Source organism: Notolepis coatsorum (genome assembly GCF_963971535.1).
Source record: "Notolepis coatsorum genome assembly, chromosome: 14".
Lineage (NCBI taxonomy): Eukaryota > Metazoa > Chordata > Actinopteri > Aulopiformes > Paralepididae > Notolepis > Notolepis coatsorum.
The window spans coordinates 107376882-107385301 of NC_140178.1; the positions used below are offsets into that span (position 1 = coordinate 107376882).

The following is an 8420-nucleotide window of genomic DNA, read 5'->3' on the forward strand; positions in this document are numbered from 1 at the left end:
TATGTCTATACTACTAACTACTATGCTATATGTCTATACTACTATCTACTATGTACTATGTAACTATCCTTATACTACTACCTATCATGTTAATATGTCTATACTACTATCTACTATGTACTAGTAGAACTAGTAGAACTAGAACTAGTACAAGAACAAGTTACAGGTTTAAAAACCCTCAGCTCGGAACAGGCAAAATCTGCACCTGGCTCGCTGATAACAAACTATCATTACACATGGGCAAAACAGAGTCCATTCTCTTCGTTCAATAACAAACTCAGCAAGACCGACGGCTTCTCAGTTACAGTGGGTGACAATATGTCACAAGGAAAGAAGATATTACCTACCTGGGTTCCATCCTAGAGGCAAATCTTTCCTGTGACAAATGGCATCCAATGTAATAAAAAAGTCAACCAACGAACTCGATTCTTGTACCGGATCTCCTCACTGGTAAACAAGAATACCCTGAAGACTCTAGCAGGAGCACTCATTCAAGGGTACTACGACTATGCTTGCACCTCATGGTACCAAAGCACCTCAAAGGCGCTAAAAACAAAATTACAAACATCTCAAAACAACTGGTCAGACTACTGCTTGACCTTAATCCTAGAACCCCACCTCACCTGCCCACTTTGACAACCTAGGATGGCTTAGAGTAGACGACAGAGTACAGCAACTTGCAATGGGCCTGGTCTACAAGATACACTACACGACTAAGGTACCCATGTACATGTCAAATATTCCCAAAGGTCAGTGAATACCACGATCACAACACCAGAGGGAGCTCCACAAATCATGTTAAACCCAGATTCGGCTCAAACAAGGGACTAAACACGTTTCGCAATTATGCCACATCAATGTGGAACGCACTACCCAAAGCTGTAAAGGAATGTGAATCACTACCCACTTTCAAAAGCACTCTCAAAAAACACCTACGGGAGACTGCATTCGAAACTGGCCCCTGTAAATGTCCTAACACAACCCCCTCCAATGTACAGTAAAAATGACCAAGTATGGTCTTGTCAATATTCCAATGTACAGTGTTGCTTGTACAGTGTCCCCCACCCACCCCTCCTACCCAACCTCCCCCCACCACCCAACCACCTCCAATGTACAGTACCCCCCCCCCCCCCACCTACCCAACCTCCTCCAATGTACAGTTTCTACGTCAAATGTATATACTTCTTTTCTGGACTCTTTTCGTATCACAAACAGTAATGTATTTGCAAATCTGGTATGTCATAAATGTATAGATGTAGCAGTACTGTCCATCTGTATGTCATATATGTTACGATGAATTGAAAATGGGGGACCCTGATGAAAAACAAGACGAAAGTCTTTCTCTGGTCTGCATCCCCTTAACAATTGTATGTATTGAGCTGTACTGTACTGTACCCATTCTGCAATCTGTTAATAAAGTTTTCAATCAATCAATCAATACTATGCAACTATGTCTATACTACTAACTACTATGTACTATGCAACTATCTACTATCTACTATGTACTATACTACTATCTACTATGTACTATACTACTAACTACTATGTACTATACTACTATCTAATATGTACTATACTACTATCTAATATGTACTATACTACTATCTACTATGTACTATACTACTATCTACTATGTACTATGCACTATGTCTATACTACTAACTAATATGTCTATACTTCTATCTACTAGTACTATGTTACTATCCTTATACTACCACCTATCATGCTAATATGTCTATGTACTATGCAACTATGTCTATACTACTACCTACTATGCAAATATGTCTAACTACTATCTGCTATGTACAGTACTATGCTACTATGCCTATACTACTATCTAAGATGTACTATGCTACTATGTCTATACTACTATCTACTATGTACGATGCTACTATGTCTACACTTCTACTGCTAGACGAACAATGCCACAACTCGCGCTGGATAAAAGCGTGAGCTAAATGACTAAATGTTAATGTGAATCTAAATGTAAATGTGAATCTAAATGTAAATGTGAATCTAATGTAAATGTAAATGCATATGAGGCATAGGGAGGTGTAGTGGTTATGTCATTGTTTGATTTTAATTTGATTAGAAATTTTTAAAGATACAAGATTGCAGAAAAACATCAAGGATGCTACACAAAAAGTCAAGACTTATTTCCATTGTGGTCCTTGGTCTCAGTACAAAATACAATACAAAACAGGACTATAAATAACAATTTGACAAACTACATAGACATGAACATTTTAAAAGCAGTACAAACATAGCCACGGGCAACAATGTATCAGACACCGTTTTCATGCATTTTAAAATCTAGTTTTGGACATTGTCGAGGAGCCAAGATTTTACTTTTAAATTGTGCCGGCTACTGATGCATTTTAGCTGTGGAGGTAGAAAATTCCAATTTGTGTCTCCCCAGAATTTAAAAGAACATTTGCCCATATTAGTTTTGAACCTTGGAATACGCTGGTCAGCAATGCTGGCTCTGGTGTTATGGGTATGCATGTCCCTGTTCCACTGAAAATAATTTGTAAGATAAGAGGGCGCCTATTATTATAAATGTTGTGAACTATGTTGAGCTGAAGTTGAACGGACCTGGCTTCCAGAGGCAACTGGAAGTGTTGTTTGCCCACATGTGCTCTGGAGGCTAGTCCTAGAGTTAATCGGATGAGTTTGTTCTGGGAAACCTGTAACTTATCTTTTAAAACTTTGGTCAGACCTCCGTACAAGAACAGATAGCATAGTCGAAGCAACAAGAAACAAGAGAATTTGCCAGAATGCGAAGACTTTCACGGTCTAGTAAATGTGCTTTCCTGGTCAGAAATTTTGTTCTGCCATTGTCCACCCTCCTTGAAATTGCCATGTATTTCAATGGACACATTTCTAAATTGTCTCGTTTTAAAACAAATAAAGCATGAACATTGGCATGGTGTACCTTTCTGTGTGTATTCATCCACAATCTATAGCTCAACATGAAACAATTCGCAATTAATCGTAAAAGTAGTCAAATAACAATGTTTATGTTTTCGTTCACTGTGAACTGCACTTCACTTTGGCGTCACCACAGCGTAGACTCCTGGCTTTAGTCGCAGACCTAGGATCAGGTTTCCCTTAGATTCCATAAGCTTAACAATTCGTACAATGGGAAAATAACTGACCCTGAATCTGTGGCTATATCTGTTTCACCCAACACTAGTGCTCTGATGATCATAACCATCTATCTCTAAAGCGAACCACCATTTTTAAAAGCCACAACCATTTGATCAAATCTCTGGTAAACACTGGATTTAAAATAATGAGCACATCTCTGGTCAGCACAGATTTAAAGACTTCCTTTGCATTATTGTACGTGGAGAATGTCAAATTATACAGATTTTTTGCCAATGAAATCAACTAATCGATTAGTTGACAAAGACCCCTAGACTATTAGTTGACTAAGAATTTCTTCAGCCCTACTGATGATTACCCCTTAATCTCCTTTCTATGAGTCGGTTGTAGCCAGCGTCCTCTTTCTTGCTGTGGTGTGCTGGGGGGCAACATCAACTCGAGGGACTCCAGCAAGCTGAACAAGCTGGTGAAGAAGGCACGCTCAGTAGTGGGTGGTGAGCTGGATAACCTAGAGTGGTGGCTGAGAGGAGGATGAGGAAAAGCTAGAAGCCATCCTGAGAACTAGGGATGTCCGATATTATCGGCCTACCGATATTATCGGCCGATGTCGGCATTCAAATGTGATATCGGAAAATATCTGTATCGGTTTTCAATTTTTTTTTTTTTTTTTTATTATTATTTTTTTTACATTTCTAGAACCTTTATTTACCCAGGCAAGCAAGTAAGAACAAATTCTGATTTTATTTATTGTCAAAAGTATGCATAATGTTGTGTTAATCCACAACAAGAGATATGTAATGTTAATTACCTGAAATTATTCCGTTTTTTGGGGGGGAAACCCTGCTATATCGGTATCGGTTGATATCGGTATCGGAAATTAAGAGTTGGACAATATCGGTACATCGGTATCGGTAAAAGCCAATATCGAGCATCCCTATGGAGAACCCCTCTCACCCCCTCTACGAGGAGCTAGCCAGAATGAAGAGCACGTTCAGCCTAAGACTCATCCCCACCCGACACACCACAAACCGCCTGGGCCGGTCCTTTATACAGGCAGCCATCAGGCTCTACAACAAAGGACTCGGACGGCCGGCTCTGCTGCCAGAACTATCACTGTCACAACTCGGACTTGAGAATGCTGCTTTGACACCCGAATTTCCCCAAGGAGATCAAGAAAGGATTATCTTATCTTATCTATCTTCTACTGTAGTTTAACACGGTAGAGCAGGGTGCCCCAACCGTTTTTGAACCAAGATCTACTTTTTAATTTACCACCGAGAGCTACCAGCCAAAATTGTATATTGTAAGCCATCATTTGAGGCTTTATAAAGCAGCATAATGAACACAAATCTGTCAGTGCCGAGTCTGACCTCATCTTAAATAACAAACAGCATTGCATGTTGTAGTTAACAAGGAGAGGCAGAGTTGATTTTCCAAAAAAAAAAAAAAAGAAAAAATATTATTATTATTTTTTTTAATAATCAAATTTTATTAATCGAGATCTACTTGAAATCAGCCCGCGATCTACCTGTCGATCGCGATCGACTGGTTGGGCACCACTGCAGTAGAGCAATGCATCATTGTGCCTCACTGCATCACTGAGCACAGGGGTGACAGTACTACCTTCCTGGCCTTTTACATTTACAAAGCACTTCCTGTAACATTTAGAATTGACTTTAAGGTCCTTCTCCTTACATACAAAGCTCTAAATGGACAGGGACCTAGCTACATCGCCAAAACTCTAATAAATTACACGCCAGCAAGAACACTGCGATCATCAGCTGCTGGACTACTAGAGGCTCCAGAAACAGTCAAAAGAGGATCGGTAATGCAGCCTTTATCAACTATGCCCCAAAACTATGGAACAAACTACCCCAAAACATCAGGGAAGCCAACTCCCTAGACATCTTCAAAAGACAGCTTAAAACCAATTTCTTTGCTCAGGCATTTAAATGAAACGTCAGGGACATCCTGACACAAATTGTACTTACCTGCACTATTCTTACCCTGCCTACTTATACACTTCCTATCAATTCATGTGTCGGTTCTATGCTAATTTTATCTCACTCACTGTAATTTTAAGATAACTATTTTATCACACTTTTACTTCTTACTGATGCACTGCTCTGTTGTATGTTAAATACCCTGTTGTCTATTTTATAATTTTTAGACTATTTTTAAACTGAATCATTTTAAACAATTTGTATTAATTGTATTACTGAATGAACTGTAAACAGAGAGGCCTATTGGGATGCTAGATCCTAATGTGAAACACTGTGATTTACCTTACCTTGCTACCTCTCTATCTTTTTTATGCCTGTATTTTTTTTTACTGCTGTGAAGCACTTTGAACTGCAACTTCTATATGAAAAGTGCTATACAAATAAAGTTATTATATATAAATCTACACTTACTGTATATTTTACTACTTATTTTATTCTTATTCGTGACTTTTGTTTTTGTCTACTGTTTACTGTGAGCGATTTGTATAGTGCCAAATTTCCCTCGGGATGATAAGTATTTCTATTCTATTCTATTCTATAGGAATAGTCAGTTACTGCAGTGGCTGAAAAGGCACACCACCACAACAAAAATATATCTAATTTAATGAAGCATCCGATACAGCAGCACGACAATGTAGACTTGGCGCATTAAAATACGTGACGCTGACAGGGACGCCTCTACCAGAGCCAGTGAAGGATGTACTCCAGAAAACAACAGAAACTGATCTACGATCAGGACAAACACCACAGTGAGTGGAGAGAAGGTCTGAAGAAGCTCTGGGTATATCGTCCGGGAGATACCCCCACACAGAACCACGTCAAGCTGCCACAGAGAAAGGCGTTTGCAGGCTATGAGAGAGAGAGAGAAATATGATGGAAGCTCATCTGAAGGCCACACTCAGAGAGGTAGACTTTGTTTCCACCACAGTTGACATATGGACAGCTAACAACAGAAGCTAAACCGGTTGTACATTACTTTTTCATAAAGTAGTACGTACCAATACTTTAAGTAATCTGTAAAGTAATTTTTCATTGCGTAATCAATAATAAGTAACTAAGTACACTTCCTGAGTACCAACACTGATAATCGTATAATGTGTGTGATTGGGTGTGTGTGTGTGTGTGTGTGTGTGTGTGGTGTGTGTGTTGATATTTAGATCTGTAAAGTGTGAATGCTGAATTCACGGTGAAAAGCACATATTGTTGAGCAATCACAGTGTTCGCCTACTCCTTTTTATACTGTAGCAAAACTCACCCACTTATCGAAAAAGGCTTGATAAAATGATCCTTTGATTAAGTGGTCCCTTTTAACCCTTTCACTAACACACTACAGAAGACGGTTAACCCTTCACTACCACACCACAGACGGTTAACCTTCTGTAGTGTGGTATAGTGAAAGGGTTGACCTTCTGTATTTGTCGCAGTGAAAGGGTTAACCATTTGGTAGTGAACGGGTTAAAAAGGCCCGGTGGTGAACCGGCACCGTGTTATGTCTTCCTGTTGTCACATTGTCAATTATTACCAACACCTGCATGAGCACCACGGCCAGGCAGCAGGCACACTGGAGAACGCATTAAGTCATCTCATTATTTCAACCATGCTTTTGCCACCAGATTGATGGCGACAGACGGAATCAGCTCTCCAAGCCCTCTCTCTCTCTCTCTCGCTCTCTCTCTCTCTCTGTCTCTCTCTCTCTCTCTCTCTGCTCTCTCTCTCTCTCTCTCTCTCTCTCTCTCTCTCTCTCTCTCTCTCTCTCTCTCTCTCTCTCTCCTCTCTCTCTCTATCTCTCTCTCTCTCTCTCTCTCTCTCTCTCTCTCTCTCTCTCTCTCTCTCTCTCTCTCTCTCTCTCTCTCTGTTTACTATTCCTCTCTAATAACAGTGCCCCTGTCTCAGACTGGCTGCCACTGTTCCCAGGCTGCCAGCTCCGCTCACAAATGGAGTTGAAAAGAGGTTTTCGAATTTCTAGAGGAGGAGAGAAAGCAATGGAAGTTGTGTCTGAGAAAGAGAGAGAGTGTGGTAGTGAAACGTTAACCTGTTGTAGTGGTGGTAGTGAAGGGTTAACCTTCTGTAGTGTGGTAGTGAAAGTTAACTTCTGTAGTGTGGTAGTGAAAGGTTAACCTTCTGTAGTGTGGTAGTGAAAGGGTTAACCTTCTGTAGTGTGGAGTGAAAGGGTTAACCTTCTGTAGGTGGTAGTGAAAGGTTAACCTTCTGTAGTGTGGTAGTGAAAGGTTAACCTTCTGTAGTGTGGTAGTGAAAGGTAACCTTCTGTAGTGTGGTAGTGAAAGGTTAACCTTCTGTAGTGTGATAGTGAAAGGTTAACCTTCTGTAGTGTGGTAGTGAAAGGTTAACCTTCTGTAGTGTGGTAGTGAAAGGTAACCTTCTCTAGTGTGGTAGTGAAAGGTTAACCGTCTGTAGTGTGGTAGTGAAAGGTTAACCTTCTGTAGTGTGGTAGTGAAAGGGTTAACCTTCTGTAGTGTGGTAGTGAAAGGTTAACCTTCTGTAGTGTGGTAGTGAAGGTTAACCTTCTGTAGTGTGGTAGTGAAAGGGTTAACCTTCTGTAGTGTGGTAGTGAAAGGGTTAACCTTCTGTAGTGTGGTAGTGAAAGGTTAACCTTCTGTAGTGTGGTAGTGAAAGGTTAACCTTCTGTAGGTGGTAGTGAAAGGGTTAACCTTCTGTAGTGTGGTAGTGAAAGGTTAACCTTCTGTAGTGTGGTAGTGAAAGGTTAACCTTCTGTAGTGTGGTAGTGAAAGGTTAACCTTTTGTAGTGTGGTACACAGTAAATTTCGCAGAGTAAATTTTGCTCAAACTGAGTACATTTTACTCAAACTGGGTAAAATGTTACTCAGTTTGAGTAAAATTTACTCTGCGAAATTTACTGTGTAGTGAAAGGTTAACCTTCTGTGTGTGGTAGTGAAAGGGTTAACCTTCTGTAGTGTGGTAGTGAAAGGTTAACCTTCTGTAGTGTGGTATGGAAAGGGTTAAGGACGGCCCTGGTAAACTCCCTCAACTCCGAAGAAAACGCTGAGCTCACCCTCCCTCGCCCCCTCCCCTGGCCCCCTCCCCTGGCCCCCTCCCCTGGCCCCCACCACGGCACTTCTGATGCATTCACAGCTATCAGGGTGCAGATAAGGAAACAACATTCAGACCATTGAGTCCAGAGATGGTGTTTGGGGTTTTATCGTCTCAGAGAATCCCTTTTTTCCATGCAGCTCCACCTCTGTCCACACAGTAGCTAGCGGGTAACCTCCGCGCTGACGGAACAGACGTCCAGCGTTGGGGGGGGGGGGGGGGGGGGGGGGGGGGGGGGGG

General features: G+C 41.0%; 1 protein-coding gene across 1 annotated transcript in view; it reads right to left on the reverse strand.

Annotated features, from left to right (window-relative positions):
* Positions 1 to 8420, reverse strand: part of usp43b (ubiquitin specific peptidase 43b) — a gene marked incomplete at both ends in the record, with an annotated part of 399792 nt that overhangs the window by 285636 nt on the left and 105736 nt on the right.